The following is a 26,485-nucleotide window of genomic DNA, read 5'->3' as shown; positions in this document are numbered from 1 at the left end:
CACAAATTTTCAATATTATAAATCACTCAATATTCAAAATTTTTGAAAGTTAAATCTAATATACAATATTTCAATATTATAAATCATTCAAATATAACAAATAATCGAATTCTTCATGTTCATCTCGGCCATGTGCGCTATGCTTTCTGCCTCAAACCGGAGTCGGCGATCAGACCAACTCTCAGAATGCTAAATCCATTTGGAGGAATGGGAATGTGCTGAACTATAGCAGCAAACAAGAATAAAATTTCAAATCCATGGTTATGAATGACACAATAAATCAAACATCAAAGAAGAAAAGTAAAATGGAAACAAATACATAATCTGCATACTGAAAATGTGCTCCTCATCATCCAAAAGCTCCAGCCCCGCATTATTTCAAGCATCCTTCTTTTCCAATTAATCACCTCTCAGGCTTGACGAACGTTTTGAGAGATAACTTTGTCTAATAGTTTGAACCTGAAACTGCAAGTCTCAGACTAGCATTCAACACAGAATACAATAAAACAGTAGTAGAGATAAAAAGTTTAGTAATGAAAAAATAATTATTCATAGCCACAGTAGGCTAAGGCTTAATTTCAACTTCTAAAAATGCATATTGAATCGTAATAGAAGAAATAATTATAGCATCCTTCCAAGATCATAATAAACTTTACATCGCGAAGCCTCCATTGCAAATTCTTTTAAAACCATCACATCACGAGCAGTCTCAACCGGAGCCTGAATTTCCATGAAAAGATCTTAAGACATAATTCAATAGCAGCAGAATTGATATAAATATGCCAATCTGGAAATCCCTTCATAGACTCATGCTTATAAATTTATGTTAGGTGACATGAATAAATGAAGGATTAACTTCAAAATCAAACCTCACGATGCAACTGGTTGAGAATATTTAGCATGCTCACAACCAGCTTTTGCATAATAAAACGATGAGAAAGAGTTAAATCTTTCACCATTTTCAGAACAACTTTGTTTGTTTTATATGCAGTTGGCTCCGATGTATAAGAACTAAGACACGAAAACCCAATCTTGAATAAATAGCAAATAGTGTAGATGTATCAAAAATTGAGAAGAGGCTTACATTGCGGAGATGGTGAATAACGAGAGAATGATAAGTGACAGAGCATAGGCAAATCGAGAATAGGCATAACGGTGCCGCCTGCAGTAGCAAACATACATAGAAACCAACAACAAGAAGAGTCCAAATCCAACAAACCATATTGTAGCAACAAGAAAAAGCTCCACCCAGTATAAAGAACAGACAACATCAAGAACAACTACCTCCAAAACGATAAATCATTGCATCAACAAATAAATTATCGTCTGAGAAGTAAACTGGAAAAATAATCAAGAACAGTACTCCATGTTTCGACCTAAATTAACACTGATAACAGAAGAACATGAAAACTAACAGATAAGAGATATATATTTGTACATACCTGGCAACTTTCTGGGTTTATGCAATGGAACAAATTTTGCACCAACGCTCTTCAATGTTCTACCAGCATTGAAATATAAGGTTGGAGTGACATGACCTCCAATACCCCCTCACACGCCCATCATATTCTTTGGTCTCAAGTGCTTTTGTAAGGATATCATCTTTTGTCCCTTCAATTTTCAGCACACCATCTCGTTTTTGTTGGATATAATCATCCTGTCATGCACATTAAAAGAATAATTACTAACACAATTGTCATTTCAACAAAATTGCTGAGTTTTTGAAATGTGAATTCACTTACAATATTTTCTACTCTTTGCGTCAAATCCCCCCCTCAAAGTCTCTTACTTTGTTGATTCGTCCTTTCTTCCACATAATAGCCTTGTTAATGTCATCATCGTCATATAATTCAGCTGCCTACAACAAGAAAGAGTTTACTCCAAGCTCATATTCACTTGATTACCGAGACTTTGACATCCATTCTTTGTCCATTTTTTGAGCAAGTAACACTATAAAGAATAAAATATATAATGTTATTCTGTAAATTTTTTGCCAGCAATTAGTTAATCTGTATAAAGTGGGTTCACTCACAATTAGTTCTGCGATAGGTAAAAGAAAGTATATGCTAATGTGTGCATTCCCAGTATGCCAGAAATTATATTTTTTTGTAATTAAATAGTATAGTACTCTTTAATACATCTTAAAGAGTTTTAGTATTTTCTGATTCTGATTTTATAAATATCATTGGCAATTTCAGGGAACGCACAACAAAAAATCCTTCTTCTATTTGACTAATAGAGCAGCATATTCATAGAAATAAAAAAAAAACAAATAATTGCATAGATTACTACAAATGCAGTAGTGTTCGAGGGTGCACACTACATTTCCCACTTGAAGATTAGATGATTTCTAAATAGTTTAATATTACATTAGTTAACAATTAAATTTTTTTCACGTTTAATTTATGTGTACACTTCATACTTTTATATATTTTATGAGAGTTTCTTTAGATACGTTATATACGACTAACGATCTACAATAAAATTATATCTCAAATAGAAAATATAAAACTAAAAAAAGAGAGTTGGGCAAAGAAATTGATCAATTATGAACAAAAAATTCAGGAAATTATAAATGGAAGAATCATATTTATTTAAAAATTAAATTTTGATCGGCATGCAATGAAATATGAAATTAAAATATATTAAATTAAATACAGATAAAAGCAAGATCGAGTCACAGTTTCAACATTATAAGAATTTTTTTCTTGAATAAAAAAAAATATTTATCAAATAAGACACCTTTTGTTTTTTAGTATGAGATATATAATAACATGATAAGAACAAGTGTATACAGCTGCTCACTGACAAATGTAATTGACAATATATAGTACCTATATTGGCTGGCAACTCAATTTTGTAAATCACTTCTTCATCATCTGAAGGGTCTTCCTCTTCCAAATGCTTCTCTTTCCGTACAATTGCTTTTTCCGTTGTCTGTTTTCACATCAATACAAACCAAAATCACAAAATCCATTATCTCATTGTCAAGAAAACACTGAACAAAAAATGAAGTCATGAACTGTATGCAAATAAACATTGCATTAGACATCGACACCTAAACAAGCAATCAACTGAAAATACAAATTTTCACGAGAAAATGTTGTTCACCCAGCAGTATTGTGAAAACCCAAAATTTCCTACATAGCCTTAAATATAGACCAATATTTTCCAAAATGAAGTACCGTTCCATGAACTATACCCACCACGTCATCGAGCTCAATCCCGAATTTGAAGCATAAATATTCAAACTCTTCCTTAGCTGTGATAATCAAAGATTAAAATTACGCAATAATCAGCTAAAAGAGTGGCCACATACATAAATCAGTCAATTCATAGAGAAGAATTGAGTTTCTTACTGTAAGTGCTCCACAATTATTAAAGAGTGGGTGCCGTTCAGCTCTGAAAACAAACAACCTGTATGCACTGGAATAAATCGAGGTTCTGTCAATCATTTGGAAATTAAACAAGATTACAATTTACAGCCTACACGTTTCTAACGAATTTGAGGACTGTTTCAATACAACTATCAAACAAAGCTAGCTACATTCGAAATTTGCACGGTTGTCAAACTTTACAGAAGCCATTATCATGCAAACTTTACAGAAGCCATAATCATGCTCGTCGCCGGAAATGCCAAGCACCCGACCTTACTGCCACTACTCGTCAATTACCTTTTATTTGTTTGCTCCTTTAATTATTTAGTTTTAATTTTATGTATATATATTTTTTCGATTATAATTCAACATGTCTACTTTATGCATATACAGGGTGACAACACAAAGATTAAGCTTGATGAGAAAAGCAACGTTGAAGAGGATTTTTCCTGTGTAATTAAGGCCTTACTTTATATTTATTTTGGGATATTATTAACAAAAGGGTATTTGTATTGTGTATTTTGAAGAATTCTGTTTCGTTAATTTTTTTTAATTTTATTTTTAACAGTTAATGGGAAGGAGGAATGTGGTGATAAAGATGAGGAGAGCTTAAAGAGAAGAATGGTAGCTGAAGCTCATCTGGACTACATTTACACAAATGTACTAATATTGTTGATACACGCACCACTTGACCTGATGAATTAATCCAGGAGCCCACACTTTTGAAGAAAATAAAATTAAAGATCTGGTGGGGTTCGAACATATTTATTTTTTCCAAAAGCTATCATTCAATTAGCTTTTTGAAAACTCAAACAAATACCAAAAACAGATAACCGAGTTAAAAAGAAAACACCCCTAAACGCAGATCTAAGAGAACAGATGACGTTGTGCAGCATGAAAAGCAAACAAAACCAGAACACAGAGTTAACAAATGGAAGAAAACTCGTTTTAAACAAAACAAAACAAAACTCAAATCTTCAAACATAAATCACACTTTACAGAGAATCAAACCCAAATCTAAGAGCACAAATGACATTGTACAGCGTGAGAAGCAAACAACAGGGAAACAAAACAGAAGAAGAAACTTACACCAAGATCGGAAGGTCGGCTAGTGAATCCTAAGCAAAACCCAAGGCACGCGTAGAACACAAATAGGAATTCAGAAAAATGCACAATACCGTATAACACAATTGAATCTAGTAAATCCAATGCAAGGCCAACAGTTACCTGCAACAGTGCTCAGTGAGTACAGTTTCAATCGATGAAAATTTTGGGATTCGGTGAAGTGTCTTCGATCGTGCGCTTAAACGAGAGAAGAGCAGATTAATTTCTCTGCAAAAATGTTGTCTGATAACCCCCAAGAAGCAAGAAATCTTGATTCTCCATCGCAGGCTCCAATGGCTGCAACAAACTCAAATGAGATTCTTCACGATAGCATTTGCGAGTAGATTTTTTGACTTTTCGAACAGCAAAAAGGAGATAAGCGCCTCTACCGAGATCGCGAATAGGGTTTGGGATATTTTAAGTTCATTCTTCAAAACGTCAGGTAATATTATTTAAGTTTTATATTTAAAAATAAATTAATTTATCTGCAACACTTTTTAAAAAGTGTTGTAGAATATATAAAAAAAGGCTAATAGACAACGCTTTTTGAAAGCGTTGTCTTTGACTTGAAAAAAACGTTTTTAGACAACACTTTTTGTAAAAAGCGTTGTCTTTGGTAAATAAAAAATATATAAAGACAACGCTTTTCACTAAAAGCGTTGTAATTTAATAAAAGACAACGCTTTTTAATTTTAGGTGTTGTGTTTAATCATATTTTTTGTAGTGCTTGTTGTAACCTGCCCGCCATATCGGCACTTATGACAAGCTGGTTGAACTCGGTTTGAAGCAACACAAGGTGTTCCCTGAGATGCCTTTGCATTTTCATGATAAAATCCATGTCACTGCCTTCCATCTCTTGTTAAGAAATCTGCAAGAATATTTTCATGAAATTTAATAATAACAATATCAAAAATATAATTTTGACATAATGTTTGCCATCTTAATAACCTAGCTTTCTCAGGTTTAGATTCAATCTTATTTCTTAGGAAAGCTTTTACCTGGGTGTTATCAACCTTCAAAGTGAATTTTTTAGCAAGTAAAAATAATGGACATTTTTAGAAAGCCCTTTTAACTGCATAAAATTCCTTCTCGTTGATATGCCATCTGATAGCCTCAGATTCTGAAAAAAATCACTAAAGTATCTGCATGGTATTTCTCCATCCGGAGTGATCTTAATAAGGACTGCTGCCCACCATTCATCACTGGCATCCGTAAATAACACCAGATCATCTTCATTTACGGGTATAGCCATTTTTGGGAGATTCTTACATATCTCCTTTAATTGGTTTACCTTTTTAGTATGGTCACCGGTCCACATAAACCTTGCATCCTTTTTTAACAAAGGACTGAACACCTTTCTGTACATTGCTAGGTTGTTTATGAACATCCATGCAAAATTAACTACTCCTAGAAAACTCTGAATTTGTTTTACATCTTTGAGTTTATCTGAAAAATTCTTTACCTTTTTTACAATATGAGGTTGTAGAATTATTCCAGATTCATCAATCTCAATACCAAGGAATTCAATTTTTCTTGTTGCTATGACTGCTTTTTTTTTCAGATAAAACCAGTCATTCTTGTTTGCAAATTTTAGAGAAAATCTCTAAATGTTAACATGTTAATCTATATTTTTTGATGCTATAAGAATATCATCAATATAAACAAACATGAAGTTAAAATAATATTTAAAAAAATTATCCATCTTTCTATGAAATATTTGGGGTGAATTAGCCAATCTCATAGGCATAAATTCCTAGATATAATGTCCTTCTGGTGTAGAGAAGACTGTGAATTTCTTACTGCCTTCTTCCATCCGAATCTGGTAAAATCCAAACTTACAATCAAATTTTGAGAACCATCTAGCATTTCGTACGCAGCTAATTAGATGTTCTCTACTGAGTATGAAGTACCCATCAAACTCCAGGATTTTATTAATTCCTTGGTAGTTAATAACTAACCTGGGTTTTCTTCTTTTTATTTCACCATGATTTCTGACCAGAAAACCTCGGCTGCTATATGGTGAAACTCCTTCTTTGATTAAACCAAGGTCCAAATGTTCCTTGATAATCATCCTCATATCCCTTTGATCTGTTATGTTCATCGGAATAGACTTATATCTAACGAATTCATACTCTTTGCCTTCTTTTAGAGTAAGGCTGACTTTGAGTTAATTTCTATCCATGCCAAAGGATGCTCATTATAACTTTCTTTGAGCCTTTTCTTGACATCTTTGAGGGATACCTTATTTTCTAAATCTATATCTATGTGGGTTAGAGTTACCTTGAGGAGCTCCATATCCTCTGTTTTGAGTTCTTGTTCTGTTGTTATCTTCAACATGATTTCTCCAAACCATCTTGAATCTTTAATCTTTGGGTGAAAAAAGTTGTCCTTTATCACCACGCTGGCTGCGGAACATTATCGACATTATCAGCTCCGATACCATTTTTTGAGCCATAGGGAAAATTTAATAAAAAATATTAATATAAGGGCAGTATAGGAAAATTTTAGTTTGGATGACATATCAGGAAAACTTTTCATTAAAAGAGGGACGTAATTGGGAATGAATAAAGTGTTAGTATATTTTTGAAAAAAGTTAGAAAACTTTAGGGACATATTCATTAATTATCCCGAATACTATAAGAAATAAACATGTATCAATCTATCTAAAATTTAAAAAAAATGAAACAAAAATCATCTCACAAAACTAAACCATAGATTTTTGGTATGAAATCAGTCGGTATATTAAGTACCACAACACCCACATATCTCATGGAATCATTCAATTCAAAAGGGTAAAACAAAAACTCATTTTTACTCGTGCAATTTCAAAGAAAAAACATAAATTTTGAGCCTAAAATTCGAACCTTCTCCTTATCGTCACATCTACACTGGTTTTTTTGTTCGATTTTCTGCACTATTTTCACTCAAAACTCCTTCTGCTTATTCGATTATTACCTTCAAATTCAACAAAAATCTAGTTCAAGAACGTGAATGCACACAGAGGGTAGAATTTGAAGTTGAAGTAGAGAAAAGAGAACGTTGGGAATGGAGATGATGAAGAAATATTATATTATTTATATGAATTGTCCCGCTTTTAATATAATAAAAAGGTAGTACTTAATTTCATGCTTTCATAATGAACATAACTTTTGTGAGAACATACAGGTATGTAATGCAACGTATAATTAAACCGATCCCATGAGTCGTTCTTTTCATTTTTGACATTAAAACTTGATTTTTTTTTTTTGCATTACAACTCTAAAAAAATACTTAAAACATCTTAAAATATCATAAAAATTAATTTAAAATTCAAAACGGCAAAAATATTTCGACCGGGCAGACCGGCTAGTGCAGGGGCATTTGTGTCGCCCCTTCGCTCGTGCATGCGCTGGGGCGCCCAAAGGATGGCGCCCAGCGCTGGTGCGATTTCCTGCGCAGGGCGCGACTCGTCCATTCTTGTTATTTTTCGGTCTTTTTCGATCCCTTTTCAAACCTACTCATCCACTCATTGAAACTTACGAACAAAAACATGAAAAACTTCAAAAACTTGAAAAAGATTCAACCAAAAACAATTATCTTCAAAAGATTTTCATAAAACTCTACATCCAAAATACCACACCAAAATATCTCATATTCAAACAACTTTTTCACCACATCTCAAAAATATTTAGACGAAACATACACTCGTTTAAACCTTGATTTCACATATGAAAAATTTTCAAAACTTGAAAGGATTCGATTAAAAACACCAAACCTTCAAAAGCTTTAAACTAAAAATACATACATCTAAATATACTCATTTTCAACATCTTTTCTCAAAAATATTTAACATATTTCTCAAAAATCTTTAACCAAAACATCAAGAACGATTCACGTTTCACAGTTCTATATCATGCTCATAAAAAAATCATAGAATCAATGCAATATACATAACTTACACATTAACATACATTTTTTCATATCAATATATATATATTCTTGATTGGTGGTTTCAAAAGCTTTAAAAAAAATTGTCTTTCTTCTTGGTAGGGAGTAATCGGTGTCTCAGGAACTTGATCTATCCTTGCCACGAACGGATCGTTGAACGATCTTTTCACCAAAACTCTACAGGTGCAACTTTTGAAAATTGGTGGAGAAGGGGAATGGGGTTGGCGACTAGGAGTGGAGAAGATTTCTCCACAACTGAACGTAACCCCTAATTAATAAATCTAACGGGCTGGACTAACCCATTAAATAAAAATACTTACTTTTAAACTTTCTCCCTCAAATATTTTAAAACTTGGCTATCAAGCCCAACTCTAAATAATTTTTACCAAAAACAAATTAACTTTAAACTTTAAATAAACAATCTTTTTTTTAACGAAATATGCATAATGACCATTTATTTTTTAAAATCCTTTAAACCTCGGTTGTAGGCTAGTCTCGATTCCTTCTTCACCAAAATTAAACTCATACTTTAAACACATTAAAGCTAACTTGCCACCATTAAACCTTAGGCAAATACATAACATCAATTTATTTAATACAATATTTGTTGAAAAAATGTGAATTAATTAAATGATATAGAGAAAGATCTTGTCCCACATTAAAAGAATTCCAATGTGTTTCCTTAACTAGTCCAATTTTGGATTATGAGATTGGGCCCAAATGTTTTGTAAAGGGGCAAGACGCTAGTCGATGCAACAAATACACACACGGGCGGCCGACGTGGAGCGGTGGGGTGGGGTCTTCTGATCCTATTATTCTCTTTACACAAAATTTAATTAAAATAATATTTTATTATTTTATTAAGTTGCACAACACCTCATGCGGGCGAAAAAAAGGAAAAAGGAAAATTTTTTGTTACGCTCGAGCGTATAAATTCGCGCTCGAGCGTGCCTGGCGATGGCCAGGCAGTAGATGGCAAAAATCTTCGCGCTCGAGCGCACCTGGCGTTGTTCCAGGTAGTAGACAATGAAACTTTGCGCGCTCGAGCGCAAGTTTCTGTGCTCGAGCGCTCCGTTTGTGTTTTCCGAGAAGGTGTGCCCCTTTTTTTGGGTTTTTTTCGCATTGGGTTGCATTTTTAGACTAAAGGACATGTTCCTTGGACATCAGTAATATAAATAAACTGATTATGTATGCACAAAGATAACGTATAACATATAACGTGATAAAAAGAAAAACAGGTTTCTGTTTCTGCAAATCCCCTCTCTTCTCAAAGAAAGTTGCTGCATATTTTTGTTCGCTGAAGTTCGAGCTATTTGTTGTGTTGCTATATATCGTTCGTAAGTCGTTGTATCTTAGAGACGAATTTTTCCAATGTTTAGCACTAATAACGGAAAATTTCGTCTTACGGATAGAGATCATCTCTCGCCTCGACTATCTTACCGTTGCTGCTGTTGCTATTGTTTAGATTTCGGAATACTTTGATTAACAATATTTAGTCAAATATTTGAACACTTAAAATCTCAACTTTGAAACTTAGAATCTCACACAAAATAAATAGCATGAAATCTTTTAAACACAATTTTTAAATCATGAATGCATCACATAAAACCATTTAATTAAACATAAATTTTTAAATCATAAATTAAATCATTTAATTTTTATTTTCAGTTAATGCTCATGAGTGGATTTATGGATTTTTTGGGCATTACAATGTCCTTGAGACCACAACCTCTTTGGCCTCTTGAAAGGTACGGCCTTATTAGTTGTTATGTAAAACTTTGAATCCTCATAGGTTTCTGGCTTATGACATTTTCCTACAAGATGATGAAAAGTGAAAGAAAGCCATATCATCATGGTTGAAATTGACTTGTTTTGTAATGTTGGGATGCTTTATAAGCTTTCAGATTTGTATTTCTATCAAAGTTCTTTTAATACTTTTCCATCGCTAAAAAATGCAAAGGAGGTGAGGCGCCTCCAAGAGGGAGTGGAGTCGGCAAGTAATAGCCATGTCGAAGCTATCAACCGGGCTAACAGTGAGGTGATACCCTCCTATCTCAATTAGAGCAGGGCATAAGAGACGCATGCCTACTTCATGCGGCGAGAGACGTCAATGGTTCAGAATGGTCATGTCGGATTATGTTGGCATAGGAGAGTACTAGCAAAATAATGTCTGATAAGATGTTTTGAGGGCTAATTATCATAACTTGTGTAGAAGAGATCCATGATTTTAGGTTTGGAGATCGCGTACCAATTGATTAAAATGATTATTGTACGTTGTATATAACTTTCGACAACAAAAATATATTAAGTATAAAAATTGGATAACTGAGAAAAAAAAAAAAAGGGGGTCGTTCTTGATTTGTGGGTAAGTTTTCTTTTTCCAAAGTTTTCTATTTGGTATTTTGGTGTAATTTTGGTGTGAGAAATATAGAGGGGAAATTATATAATACTTACAAACAAAAAATTCTTATATAGTAATAAGGCTATTAAAAATAAATAGTATGTTAGTTGTAAGATGGTTAGAAGTGACTCATATTTATAATTGAAATAATATTTTTAAAATAAAAAATAAATTTTTTTTGTGAGTCGAATTGGATTGAAGACCCGTCCCACAAAGTAGATCTGTGTGACGATTTCATTGAAATTTTTGTATACATTTCATTCCAATTGGATTTACATTTTGTTTAATCACCCACGATTTTTTTTTTTAATCAAAATTAGGTCTCTTGTGAGATGATCTCACAGATTTTTATCTGTGAGATATGTCAACCCTACTATATGTATAATAAAAAGTAATATTTTTGACATAACAAATAGTATTTTTTTATAGATAACCCAAATAAAAGACTAGTCTCATAAAATTGATCCGTGAGACCGTTTCACAAGTGTTTTTGTATTTCATTAATTAAGAAACCAATTATAATATTTTTAAAATTAATTTGAACACGAGTACATTTTTTTTTGAAGGTAACATATTAGATAATTCTAATCGTAATTTCAAATGTAATAACTAATGATATAGGCTATAGCGACAAAATCAGTCATCGACAAATTTTGAAGAGTGGAAAAGGATATGGAGTTTACAAGTTCCACCAAAATTCAAATCTCTAACTTGGCGAGCATGTCGTGATAGCCTTCCGAAGAGAACAAATCTATAGAGGAGAGGGATCGGTTGTTCTTCTTTATGTGTGATCTACCAAAAAGATATGGAAAGCACATGGCATACGTTTGTGTCTTGTCCTTTTGCTAAACACTGCTGGACAGCGGCAAATATGGCACATAATATCACAAAATGCACAGATGAAGATGAGAGTTTTGCTGAATGAGCCTTCAAAATTATAGTGACCCTGCATAGAATCACCTACTAACTGGAACCTATGACATGCATTAATCTTAATTAAAATATAAGCACTTAACAAAGTAAAACGTGCGAAAAAATAACCCATAATTTACATAATAAACTTAGTACAATAGCTCAAAGCTTAAACTTAGCAGTGATACAACCATATCAAAATGACTTAAAATAAAATTGTCTAGAATATTATATAGCTATATCGAATCCTTCTGTATAAAATGTCCACTGAAAGCTCCTGCTCCTAGTTCTGCCTCGAACTACCAGCTCCGTCCATCCTGCAACCTGTCCCATGGAATGAGGTGTCCAAGATTAATAACTAGGACGTGAGAGATTAACGCCCAGTACATAAACATGAGTAAACATATATATATGATGCATGAAATCGTGATGACGGGTAATAAGTCATCTGAAAGTCATGCTAATAACCGATGCCAATGAGTGATATGACCGCATGGATCAAACCTTTGGGTACAACCACACTCGTCTAGAACCCCCCACTATAACGGTAAATCCAGTTCTAGAATATCTCCTAGAAACCCCCCCCCCCTCCGCTATAACGGTACATCCCGCTCTAGTCTAAATACAGGTATATTAAAGGAATAGACTCAACGTATATGTGCACATAATATATGAATATGAAAAGCAGTAAACCATACATCATTCCACATAATAATGCCACAGAAATGCAACATATAAACATGTATACTCGCTGACAATCTCAGTCAATATGTACGTACCTCTAATCTAGTTTGAGTCTAGCAGGACCTAGGTTTCAAGCCTATATTCAAAAGTTCACCGTATCACTACACAAGTTCTAAGAGTCTTAACTAAGCTAGTAGATACTCCCAAAACTTAATAAGATTCAAAAGTTCACCGGACCATACCTTCGTCCGTAGTAATCCCTTTGGAGTCACTCTTTTTGGAGGACTATAACAACACTTTTTTTATTCCAGAACCTCTGTATAAACCGATAGGGCTCTCAAGTGTATACCTCACACTATATATAACTGAAGAAGGAAACTTAGGAATTCGATATGAAATTCTGAATCGAATGACCCCTATTTATAGGCCAAGATCGGGCCAAGTTCGGAGCCTCCATTCCGGGTTGGAGCGTTTGAAGTCTGCATGCTTGACACATGACGATCGAAGCATTCGAACTCGGGATCGGACTATCTGATCTGGTGACTCTTGGACACATTTCAAAACTCCTGTCTTAGTCATCGTGCATTGTTGGCTGAGGGATTTCGGAGCGTCCGATCCTAGATCGGAGCATCCTATCTTGCCTTCCCTCCGAAGTAATCAAGTCAACATCAGAGCTTCAGATCTTGCTGGGTTCGGATCGTCCAAACTGGGTTCGGACCATCCGATCAGGCTCAAACTTTAGAAGTCCAATTCTTACTTATAAAGCCCGATTAAGCCCTTAAATTGATTAAATACTAACCCTTAATCATGTTTATCATATTATTATCTTAAAATGTTTTCTGGGTTACTACATTCTCCCCACCTTTAGATATTTCCTCCGCGAAATAAACTCTAAAGTAATGTTCAAGATAATAATATGAAACATAACACCATGTTTTCTTACATCAGACTGTAATTATATTGATACATGGTAATCAATAATACAAAGGAAACAACTCAGGATATTCTTTTTGCATCCGACTTTCCGTCTCCCATGTTGCTTCTTCAAAGCCTTGACGCTGCCACTGTACCATCACAAGTGGTATAGTCTTATTTCGAAGCACTTTCTCCTTCCTGTCAAGGATACGGAGTGGTCGTTCAACATAAGACAGATCTGGTTCTAGCTGAACGTAAGTAGGCTGAATAATATGTGACTTATCAACTATATACTGTCGAAGTAACGACATGTAAAAAACATCGTGTATACTGAAAAGATATGGTGGTAACTCCAAACGATAAGCAACGTCTCCGATCTTTTCCAGTATATGGAAAGACCCAATATAACGAGGTGATAACTTGCATTTCAAACCAAATCTCATACCTTCCTGAAAGGTGATACTCGAAGGAATACATATTCACTAGACTCGAACTGAAGTGGCTTACGGTGAATATTAGCATAACTGGCTTGCTGATCTTGAGCAGCTTTGATCCTCCGCTTGATCAAATATACCTTGTCCACAATCTGCTGTACTAACTCAGGACCCTCCACCTGTCATTCTCCCACCTCATTCCAGAATAGTGGAGTACGACATCGTCGACCATATAATGCCTCGAAGGGTGCCATATCAATACTGCGATGATACCTGTTATTTTAGGCAAATTCGATCAAAGGTAGCTGATCCTGCCAAGTCAATCCAAAATCCATCGTCGAAGCACGCAACATATCTTCAAGTGTACGTATCATCCGTTTCGACTGGCCATCAGTCTTCGGATGATATGAAGTGCTCAAACTCATAGTGGTACCCAATTCCTGCCGAAAAATATCCCAGAAACGTGAGGTAAACACCGGATCTCTATCACTGACTATGCTCACCGGAATCCCATGTAATCGCACTATCTTCTGGATGTATAAGCGTGTCATGCGATCGTATTAATACTCCCTGTTGTAAGAAATGAAGTGTGCTGATTTTGTCAAACGGTCAACAATGACCCAGATAGCATCACACTGATATGAAGTCATAGGCAAGTGGGTGACAAAATCCATAGTCAATGCTTCCACTTCCATTCAGGAATCTCAAGATTCTGCAGCAAACCACCTGGTCGTCGGTGTTTAGCCTTGACTTGTTGACAAACAAGACATCTAGAAACAAATTATATACAATCCGCTTCATCCCTTTCCACCAAAATTTAGTTCGCAAGTCCTTATGAATATTCATGCTTCCAGGATGAACTGACAGTCGACTCCTGTGAGCTTGAGATAGAATATCATTCCTGAGCTCCGCATCATCAGGTACAATCACTCGATTCGATAAACATAATAAACCATTTGACTTATAATGTAATCCAATTGTATTAACTCCATTGTCTAGACGTGCCAAATGCTGAGTCTTAACATCAGATATCTGAGCTTTTATGATCCAAGAGTACAATGTTGGCTCAGATAGAACAGTATACAAACGAATTCCATTTCTTGATTTCTTGTGCTTGAGTGTGAAACTCAGTGAACATCATTTCTGAATCATATGAGATAAATCACTAGTATGAAGTGCAGAAAGTCTTACCTGCCTCCTCTAGGCATCAGCAGTAAGGTTGGCAGAACCTGGATGATACTAAATCTCACAGTCATAATCTTGCAATAAGTCCATCCAGCATATCTGTCTCATATTCAACTCCATCTGAGTGAATAAATATTTCAGACTCTTGTGATCCGTGAATATCTGAAACTTCTCGCCATATAGATAATGTCTCCGAATCTTGAGCGCAAATACAATGGCGGCCAACTCGAGATCATGCACTGGATAATTCGTCTCATGTGTTTTCAACTGCCGAGAAGCATAAGCAATAACATGTCCATGCTATGTCAAAACACATCCTATCCCCTGACCAGATGCATCAGTGTAGACAATATAACCTCCTGATCCAGAAGGTAGAGCTAGCACACGTGCAGTAGTAAGACATCTACGCAGCTCGCGAAATGACCCTCACATTCTGAGGACCATGTGAAGGCAACATCTTTCCGTGTAAGCTGTGTCAAAATCCTGGCCAATTGTGCAAAATTCTCGATGAACCGACGGTAATAACCAGCTAGACCCAAGAAATTTCGAATCTCAGCAACCGTCGTTGGACGAGACCAGTTCAACACTGCCTCGATCTTGCTTGGATCCACAGATATTCCTTCACTATAAATTACATGATCGAGAAACACTACCCGATCAAGCCAAAACTCGCACTTGCTCAATTTTGCATACAGCTGCTTCTCCCGTAATGTCTGTAAAACAATCCTCAGATGTTGTGAATGCTCATTCATTTCGTGAGAATAGACAAGAATATCATCAATAAAGACGATGACAAATCTATCCAGATATTCTTGAAATACTTGATTCATCAGATTCATAAAGACTGCCGGTGCATTTTTCAAACCGAATGACATCACCAGAAATTCATAATGCCCGTATCTGGTTCTGAATGCAGTCGTAGCAATATCTGAGTCTCGTATCCGCATATGGTGGTATCCTGATCTCATATCTATCTTGGAATAAACAGAAGTACCCTGTAATTGATCGAACAGATCATCAATTCGTGGCAACAGATACTTATTCTTTATGGTGACACAGTTCAGCTGTCTGTAATCAATACACAACCAAATCTATCCATCCTTCTTCTTGACAAAAAAAACAGGTGCTCCCCACGAAGAAACACTCAGACGAATATATCCCTTATCAAGCAGATCCTGCAATTTTTGTTTCAATTCCATAATCTCTGACGGTCTGGATATAGGTGTTGTTCCTTGTTCTAGATCAATACCAAATTCAACCTCTCGAACCGGAGAAAAACCAAGAATCTTACCAGGTAATACATCAGGAAACTCGCTGACCACGGGTAACAGATCAATACTCAGACTACTCGTGGATGATGAGTGCATTTTGTATGAATTATTTTTATGTCTATTTTGTGTGTACTCATATTGTTTTATGTGTGTTTTTATGTGATTTATTTCTTATATGTGCATTTAACTCTCTGGGTTAATTTTGTAGGAAAATGGATTTATGAAGAATGAATTACAAAGCAGCCATGATTCAAAAACATATTTTATTTTAGAGAGATCTAAATCCGATCTGCACCGTTCAAAATAAATTTCAATTTTAAGTTGATGTCCAAATTTCAAGTCGATCCGATGGCTAGAACTCAAGATATGAATTTTTCAAAATTATTGCGCGCAGTAGAAAATTGAGCTCGCTCGAGCGAGCGAGACAGACCAAAATTCCTTCGGAGCAGAAAGTTGCTCGCTCGAGCGAGCGGAGCGTACAAAATTTATATTTTTGGAAACTCTTGCTCGGGAAGGATACTATCTTTTGAAGACCCTTGGACATATAAATACGAATCTATTCATCAGATTAAGGGTTCCGAACGCAAACAACACAAGGGAGGCGGCTTCAAAGCTTGGAAGAAGATTTCTACACTTTTTCTTCTTCTATTCTTCTTTATTTTTATTTATTGAATTATAATTTTAATTATTGAGTAGTTTGTTTTCAACCAAGACGTCGTGATTGAGCCGAACAAATTCATGTAGAAAACTTGGATGTTTGTTTGGGATTTTTCAGACTTGATTTTGTTTTATTGAATATCAGATTTATATTTGCCTTGTGAATAGCCTGATCAAATGTTTGCTTGCATGTTAATCGATTCCAAGTCGACATAGGAGGTATTGATTTTGATCACTTTGATAATCAACATATTATAAAACCGACTAGAAATAGAATTCGGTTTCAGTGTGCGGTTTGGGTGTAAACTGAATTTTCACAAATATTTAATGCATTCAAATTTGATTAGATTTACGAAAAATTAATCCGTCAATATTTGAGTAGGTCTGATTGTTCTAAAAATAGACCTTTGAACAAGTTAAGAGAATTCCCATAATATAAGATTAAATCTGAGTCCTGAATCGGCTACATGTTACATGATTTGTTCGGTACCTAAGTGTGTCTTGGTTGTCTCGTTTTAATTAAATTTTCTTTTCAACTATTTTAATTCTTATTTCTTAAGCAGTTTTTATTATAAATTCTTATTTTATTTAAATCAAGTTTTTTTTTTATGATTTTGTCTGTTGGAAAACTGGCATTCAGATCAATCACGATTGATACCCGGTGCAGCGGAAGTTTAAAAATTTTATTATGAAACAATTCCATAGTGTGGGTATCAACCGTTTAACGATTAAAATATTTGTGTGTGTAAAATTAAATAACTATTATTAAATTTTACCTTCAATCTCGAAGCGAGATTATTGGACACCACACAGATTTCTCTGCGCTTCTTGTATCTCCCTGGAACTGATGAACAAGCTTTCCTTCAATCAGGTCCACGAATGGAGGTTTAATCCCTCTGATAGATTGCACTAGAAAATCTATCAGAAGTTTTCTACGAAGAGAATAAACGAATTTGATTCGCTATTCCAGACTGCAATTCAAAATCACAGACCGGAATTTCTCACGCAGAGAAGGGAGGGGGCGGCCGAATTCCTTTTAGAGAGAGCTAGGGTTTTCGATTTTCTGTCTCTCAAATTATGACCAGCTGTGTGTAATTTCTGTACTGCAATAACTTATTTATAATGCAGGCCACTAACACCTTAGGGCCCATTAGTCATAAGTTGAGGCCCGACAAGCAAAGCCCGCACGTTCAGAAATTAATATAAAATTCATCGTGACTCCGATTGATAAACCGATTTTACCAATGTGCACAGAAACCATTTCTGCACATTTTAAAGTCAAGATAAATTTTCCTGAATCCGAATTCAGTGGTTTCCAAAAATGTCCATCCCTATGTCATTTTAGAAAATCCTACTCCCTTACTCTTATTTAAGAAGTCCAACTTCTTTATTCATTAAATTTAACTCTTTAAATTTAACTATCTCAACGGGGATTAAAACTCCATTACACTGTGTGACCCTCAATGGTTCAGGGATACAGCTAGCCGTGGGCTCACAACTCCTTGTGACTCGGAACAACGATTTCCGACTTGCCCAACGAATCATGGTAAAGCGCCTAGCAACATCGCCCCATGATTCCCTAGGTATCACTGATAGTGCCTACAAGAACCAGTAGATTTTGGTTAGCGTACAGTACGGTCCCTTCATCCATATATCCCGATCGAATCAACAACTATTGGTATATCGAGAGTCGCTCAAGATTCGATAACTATGCAATACATCTTGAAGATCAAATTAGTGACATCGCATGTGCTACTAAGAAACCATTTCTTAAATCACATCAAGTACTCTGGCCAGAGATTCGTCACACTAATATCTCCTCAGATCGCATAGGATATCCACACTCGCAAGTATGTGGTGAATCCTTGACAACAATGCATCGACTCCTATATGTGTTGTAACTGTACCCAATCCCGACACCTGATGACCCCCATAGAGTCGGTAAACGAGTCAAAGCACAGTACTAGCATATAGAGTCTCCATGATGTTTCAAGTAGTAAGGACTAATGGTGTACAACCAAAACCGCGGACTTTATCCACTCGATAAGTGATAACCACTTGGAAAGTCCGGATAGGGTAGTTCGATTATTCATCCTATGAATATCCATTTGCATGCTTCGAACATCTCCATGTTCCCTACCAATGAAACGTGGTACTCCGCATCGCAAATGCTAGTCTCAAACTCGAGCGATCCTTATCCTTATTATCGGACGGCTCAATCGACTAGGAACAGTTTAGAATATACAGTGACTATAAGATGTATTTCATGATAGACATCCCCATGTTCTACCACATCTTACATACACTATAGTATATTCAAGGTCTTTATCAAAACAACAATAGTATATCATAATATAACAATATGAAGAAAGATAAAGTCATTGCCATTAAAAAATGTAAATTATATTAAACAAAAGATTGTTTATACAAAGAGTCATCAAAGCCCATAGCCACAAGTTGGCTCACTGGGCACCCACTCTTTCAATCTCCCACTTGCCCTATAGCCAACTAGTCATACTACGTAGACCCATTGCTTCGCGATGTTTGTCAAACAATGGTCCTGGCAAGGGCTTAGTAAGCGGATCAGCGATATTGTCTGCAGAGGCCACTCGTTCGACAGTGATGTCTCCTCTTTCCACAATCTCCCGGATGATGTGGTATTTCCTCAGTACGTGTTTGGATCTTTGATGAGACCTTGGTTCCTTTGCTTGAGCAACGGCACCCGTGTTGTCACAGTACACCGGGACTGGACCAACAAATTCAGGAATGACGCCCAACTCTTGGACGAACTTCCTCATCCAAACGGCCTCTTTAGCAGCAGCTGATGCTGCAATGTATTCAGCCTCAGTGGTGGAATCCGCTGTGGTGTCCTGCTTGGAACTCTTCCAAGAGACAGCACCGCCATTGAGCATGAACACAAATCCAGAGGTTGACTTCGAGTCATCCACGTCACTTTGGAAGCTAGAGTCGGTATAGCCTTCCAATTTCAGATCTCGTCCTCCATATACCATGAACATATTCTTAGTCCTTCGCAAGTACTTAAGAATGTCCTTCACGGCTTTCCAATGCATTTGACCAGGATTAGCCTGATATCTGCTCGTGACACTCAGAGCAAATGCTACATCCGGTCTGGTAGATATCATCCCATACATGATACTACCTATAGCTGACGCATATGGTACATGGGTCATATTCTCTATCTCTGCATCAGTCTTGGGACACATAGACTTGGATAAAGAAACTCCATGACACATGGGTAGATGTCCTCTCTTGGACCCATCCATTGAAAACCGTTTCAATATGGTGTCGATGTAGGTTGATTGAGTGAGTCCTATCATTCTCTTAGATCTATCTCTATAGATCTGTATCCCAAGAATGTAGGATGCCTCACCCAAATCCTTCATCGAGAATCTACCTGATAACCATATCTTTGTTGACTGCAACATCCCTACATCATTCCCAATGAGTAGGATGTCATCTACATAAAGTACTAAGAATGTCACAGCATCCTTAACTACTTTCTTGTACACGCACGGTTCCTCCGGGTTCTTGATGAAACCAAAATCTTTTATTGTTTCATCAAATTTCTGGTTCCAACTTCTTGATGCTTGTTTTAGACCATAAATTGATCTCTGAAGCTTGCATACCTTATGCTCGCTTCCCATGGATATGAACCCCTCAGGCTGCTTCATATAGATTTCTTCCTTAATGTCTCCATTAAGAAAAGCAGTCTTCACATCCATTTGCCATATCTCATAGTCATACCATGCAGCTATGGCAATAAGGATTCTTATGGACTTGAACATTGCAACTGGTGAAAAAGTTTCATCATAGTCAACTCCTTGTCTTTGAGTGTAACCTTTCGCCACCAATCGCGCCTTGTAGGTCAATACCTTACCATCAGGCCCAAGCTTTCTCTTGTAGATCCATTTACACCCTATTGGAACAATTCCATCAGGAGGATCTACTAAAGACCAAACTTGGTTTGTATGCATTGAATCCAATTCAGACTGCATAGCTTCAAGCCATAAATTTGAATCCGCATCAGAAATTGCTTCCTTGAAGTTTCTTGGATCACATCCAATGTCGGGTTCATCTTGATCCCCTTCAAGAAGAAGACCATATCGAACAGGAGGTCTAGAAGTCCTCTCGGATCTTCTAGGTTCAGGCGTGTCCAGCAATGGTTCCTGAGGTGTAGGATCGTTATTTTGTATTTCGGATTCTTCTCGAACTTCTTTGAGTTCCATCATCTCGCCTTTCTTATCCAATAAGAACTCCTTCTCCAAGAAGGTGGCATTCCTAGAAACAAACACCTTTGTTTCAGCAGGATAATAGAAATAATATCCGATTGAATTCTTCGGATACCCCACAAAATAACATAATCTGGATCGACTATCCAACTTATCTCCCACTGTCTGCTTCACGTAAGCAGGACATCCCCAAATCCTTAAGTACGAATACTTAGGAGCTTTGCCATTCCATAACTCGTATGGTGTTTTGTTCACTGCTTTAGTGTGGACGTTGTTCAACAACAATACTGCCGTTTCAAGCGCATAGCCCCAAAACGAAGGTGGAAGCTCAGTGAAGCTCATCATGGATCGAACCATGTCCAACAAAGTTCGATTACAACGCCCCGATACACCATTCAGCTGTGGTGTCATAGGAGGAGTCCACTGAGAGAGAATCCCATTCTCTTTCAGATAGTCCAAAAACTCGGTACTCAAGTATTCTCCACCTCGATCCGATCTAAGTGCTTTAATACTTTTACCTAGCTTGTTTTCTACTTCAGCCTTGAATTCTTTGAACTTTTCAAATGCTTCAGACTTATATTTCATTAAATATAAATACCCATACCTTGAATAATCATCAGTAAAGGTAATGAAGTAGGTGTGGCCATATTGAGTCCCAACTCTAAATGGACCACAAACATCTGTATGGATCAAATCCAACAGATTTTGACTACGCTCAGGTTTCCCCTTAAAAGGAGATTTAGTCATTTTTCCTTTTAGGCAGGATTCACAAGTAGGTAGAGAGTTAATATCAGACATATCAAACATGCCCTCTCCCACTAGCTTGTTCATCCTCCTTGAGGAAATATGACCTAGCCTAGCGTGCCAAAGGTTTGCCGGGTTTTGGCTATCGATTTTCCTTTTGTTTGTTGTCGCCGGTTTATCAACATAATTTATTGGAACGTCTTTTAGTTTTAAGTTGTATAGATCGTTTTCAAGTTGTCCATTTCCAATCAAACATTCATTCTTGTAAATATTGCAAATCCCATTCACAAAATTGCAAGAATAACCATCTCTATCTAGCATAGAAACAGAAATAATGTTTTTAATTAAATCCGGAACAAATAAAACATCTCTTAAAAATAACTTAAAACCGTTCTGCAAAATTAAACAAACATCTCCAATGGCTGTAGCTTCAACTCTGGAACCATTCCCGAGCCTCAGCTGGGTCTCACCCATTCTAAGCCTGCGACTTCTTGTCATCACCTGCAAATCATTGCAAATGTGAGATCCACATCCGGTATCCAATACCCAAGAAGTAGTATTAAGTGAAATGTTTATTTCAATATAGAACATACCCTTTGCAGTTCCCAACTGCTCTAGATATTCCTTGCAGTTGCGCTTCCAATGACCGGGCTTCTTGCAGTAATGGCAAACATCCTTGGATTTTCCATTGTTTGAAGCCTTTGTCTTGTGCTTCTTCTCGGGTTCGACTTTCTTGGGTGGGGCAGAACGTTTCTTACCCTTCGTACTTGGCCCCTTCTTAGCAGAAGATGAGGAGCCCACCAAGAAAGCTGGTTTATCCTTCTTTAGTGTGGATTCATATGTCACAAGCATATTGACCATCTCTTCAAGGGTGGCCTCTATCTTGTTCATACTAAAATTTACCACAAATCCGTCAAACGAAGAAGGAAGAGACAGAAGCAGTAAATCCACGTTGAGTTCATGCTCCAACACCAAATCAAGAGTTGCTAACTTCTGTATGAACCAAATCACTCGTACCCCATGATCACGGACCGAAGTCCCTTCACGCATGCGACACGTCATTAGCTCCTTAACAGTAGCGAACCTTTCAGCCCTCGATTGAGCCCCAAAAAGTTCCTTGAGTTGAGCGTGAATGTCAGCAGCATTCACGGTGTCCTCAAATCGCCTCTGGAGTTCATCAGACATCGAGGCTTGCATATAGCATTTGGTCTTGATGTCATGGTCCCACCATGCATCAAGTTTGGCCAATTCCTCCGGACTTACGTCAGCTGGTGCTTCCTTCGGAGGTGATTTCTCTAACACGTAGAGCATCTTCTCCGAAGTCAAGACAATCTTCAACTTCCGGAACCATTCCGTATAGTTTGCGCCAGTCAACTTGTTTTGTTCGAGGATCGAGAATAATGGATTACGCGAATTCATTGTATGAAATACTGAAAAGAAAAACAGACATATATCAATGATTGTTTAAGCAATTTACTAAGACATAAAATAGGCGAATTTAATTTTATGAATCTCACTCCCACTATTTTAACGATTTCACTACCCTCTAGTGAAAACGGGAAACTTTTTCCTTAGTGAGAACATGGAGTCCAATTGACAAACTTATGGTCCCGAATAATATCAGCCAACCATAATTCTCAAAAGGTAGAGCCCAATTGCTTCCAAAGCAACCCCCATGTCTTTACCTCATGTCCAATAAGGGCCCAATAATATGACGCCGTTTATAGTGACATGTCAAGATGACCCATCAATATTAAGTTGTGATGGACGGTCGCCATATGGATCCCCCAATAATATGAGCCGATCCCATGGGAGTTCCACCCAACTTACAACATGTGTCGATCCAATGTACAGCTTTCCGACGAACGGGCCCCCCAATAATATGAGCCGGACCGTATCCGCGGGTAGCATCTCATACATTGACCGTTGATGGAAGGTAGGAATATTTAAACAAATTTAAATTTTCTTTATTTATCTTGATATCAATTTTAAATCATATTTAAAATGAGGGATTTTTAATTATAAAAATTTGTCTCATCAATTTCAAATTATTGCATGCTTGCCGGATTCACGCAATTATGTCTAAAACATGCATACAATCATAATATCATATATTATATATAGGATGATCGATTCCATTTCTAATTGACTCGTCGTTGCCAATCACGAGTCTTAGTCCAATCCTAAGTAATATGCAGTATGCAATGCAATCCTATTACATTAGCTTCCAATTTACATTTCTTCGTCTTTATTGTCTGCTGGGCCCACCATCTTCAAATCTTGATCTCCCACTAAATCTAATGTATTTACAATAAATAGCAATGACAAGTAGGGGATACATTTTAGGGGTGGGAACGGGCCATAAACCAAGCCCACTTTTATTACATATGACATTCATATTGGGCCATAAACCAGGCCCATTAATAAAACCAACAACAATAAAACAAATGTAAATTCCTAACATACACCTACAAAATTGGTCATGACAATCGATCATCCTTATCCAATAACATTTAATTCAAAATTAATTCATTGGATATCATGCATATGGCAATTTAAATTTAAACAGGATAAAATCATATTTTATATATAAAATCATATTTTACATATAAAATCATATTTTACCTTTTATTAAATAAAATCATATTTTATCTACATAATCTAATTTTATAGATAAAATCATATTTTACTTAATATATACATAAGATCAAATCTTATCATCAATTGTACCAAAAATAATTGATTTCAAAATTCAATTTAAGGATAAAATATTAAAATTTTCCAAAAATTCAAATTTATCCAAAAATCAATTTTAAAATTTTCGGACTCGAACAATTCGATCCGATGCCTCGTGAACCAATCAAAAACAATATTTGACCGGACCAAAAATAAAATTTTAACACATTAAAATTAATTTAAATAAAAAAAAAATAATTTTTCCCGCGGGCCGCCCCGGACACTCCCGGGCCGGCCCGCACCCGTGGGCGCGGGCCGGGGCAGCCCGGCTGCCCCTTTAGGGCAGCGACAATCGCTGCCCTAGCGGCGCCTGGCGCCGCCCCTGGGCGGCGCCGTGCGCTGCCCTGCGCTGCGCTGCGCTGGGCAGCGCCGAGCGCTGCCCTGGCGGCGCTGAGCGCCGCCCCTGGGCGGCAACGTGCGCCGCCGTGGGCGGCGCTGTGCGCCCCCTTTGGGCGGCGCCGTGCGCCGCCCGGGGCAGCGACCGTCGCTGCCCCACCGGGCAGCGATCCAATCGCTGCCCGGGTTTTGCCCGAAAAAAAAAAATTTTTTTTTTTATTTAAAATATTTATTTTGTTTTAAAAAAAACCAAGACTCAAAAATTTTGTACAATCGATTAATTTAATCGTTTGATCTGAGCAACCTGGCTCTGATACCACTGTTGGAAAACTGGCGTTCAGATCAATCACGATTGATACCCGGTGCAGCGGAAGTTTAAAAATTTTATTATGGAACAATTCCATAGTGTGGGTATCAACCGTTTAACGATTAAAATATTTGTGTGTGTAAAATTAAATAACTATTATTAAATTTTACCTTCAATCTCGAAGCGAGATTATTGGACACCACACAGATTTCTCTGCGCTTCTTGTATCTCCCTGGAACTGATGAACAAGCTTTCCTTCAATCAGGTCCACGAATGGAGGTTTAATCCCTCTGATAGATTGCACTAGAAAATCTATCAGAAGTTTTCTACGAAGAGAATAAACGAATTTGATTCGCTATTCCAGACTGCAATTCAAAATCACAGACCGGAATTTCTCACGCAGAGAAGGGAGGGGGCGGCCGAATTCCTTTTAGAGAGAGCTAGGGTTTTCGATTTTCTGTCTCTCAAATTATGACCAGCTGTGTGTAATTTCTGTACTGCAATAACTTATTTATAATGCAGGCCACTAACACCTTAGGGCCCATTAGTCATAAGTTGAGGCCCGACAAGCAAAGCCCGTACGTTCAGAAATTAATATAAAATTCATCGTGACTCCGATTGATAAACCGATTTTACCAATGTGCACAGAAACCATTTCTGCACATTTTAAAGTCAAGATAAATTTTTCTGAATCCGAATTCAGTGGTTTCCAAAAATGTCCATCCCTATGTCATTTTAGGAAATCCTACTCCCTTACTCTTATTTAAGAAGTCCAACTTCTTTATTCATTAAATTTAACTCTTTAAATTTAACTATCTCAACGGGGATTAAAACTCCATTACACTGTGTGACCCTCAATGGTTCAGGGATACAGCTAGCCGTGGGCTCACAACTCCTTGTGACTCGGAACAACGATTTCCGACTTGCCCAACGAATCATGGTAAAGCGCCTAGCAACATCGCCCCATGATTCCCTAGGTATCACTGATAGTGCCTACAAGAACCAGTAGATTTTGGTTAGCGTACAGTACGGTCCCTTCATCCATATATCCCGATCGAATCAACAACCATTGGTATATCGAGAGTCGCTCAAGATTCGATAACTATGCAATACATCTTGAAGATCAAATTAGTGACATCGCATGTGCTACTAAGAAACCATTTCTTAAATCACATCAAGTACTCTGGCCAGAGATTCGTCACACTAATATCTCCTCAGATCGCATAGGATATCCACACTCGCAAG

The 26,485-nt window shown here is 36.7% G+C and overlaps 1 long non-coding RNA gene across 1 annotated transcript; it reads right to left on the bottom strand.

Annotated features, from left to right (window-relative positions):
• Positions 1-490: 490 nt before the first annotated feature.
• LOC140885301 (uncharacterized) lies at positions 491-4,785 on the bottom strand. The gene is made up of 7 exons (XR_012150864.1): positions 4,605-4,785; positions 4,467-4,495; positions 3,360-3,426; positions 3,207-3,262; positions 2,835-2,937; positions 1,743-1,858; positions 491-1,657 (listed from the first exon to the last, which is right to left on the bottom strand). It is a non-coding gene; the product is annotated as an uncharacterized lncRNA (long non-coding RNA).
• Between the last annotated feature and the right edge of the window lie 21,700 nt (positions 4,786-26,485).

The sequence above is a fragment of the Henckelia pumila genome, chromosome 2 (genome assembly GCF_033568475.1).
Source record: "Henckelia pumila isolate YLH828 chromosome 2, ASM3356847v2, whole genome shotgun sequence".
In the NCBI taxonomy this organism is placed as follows: Eukaryota; Viridiplantae; Streptophyta; class Magnoliopsida; order Lamiales; family Gesneriaceae; genus Henckelia; species Henckelia pumila.
This window is presented reverse-complemented; position numbering and strand designations above follow the sequence as displayed.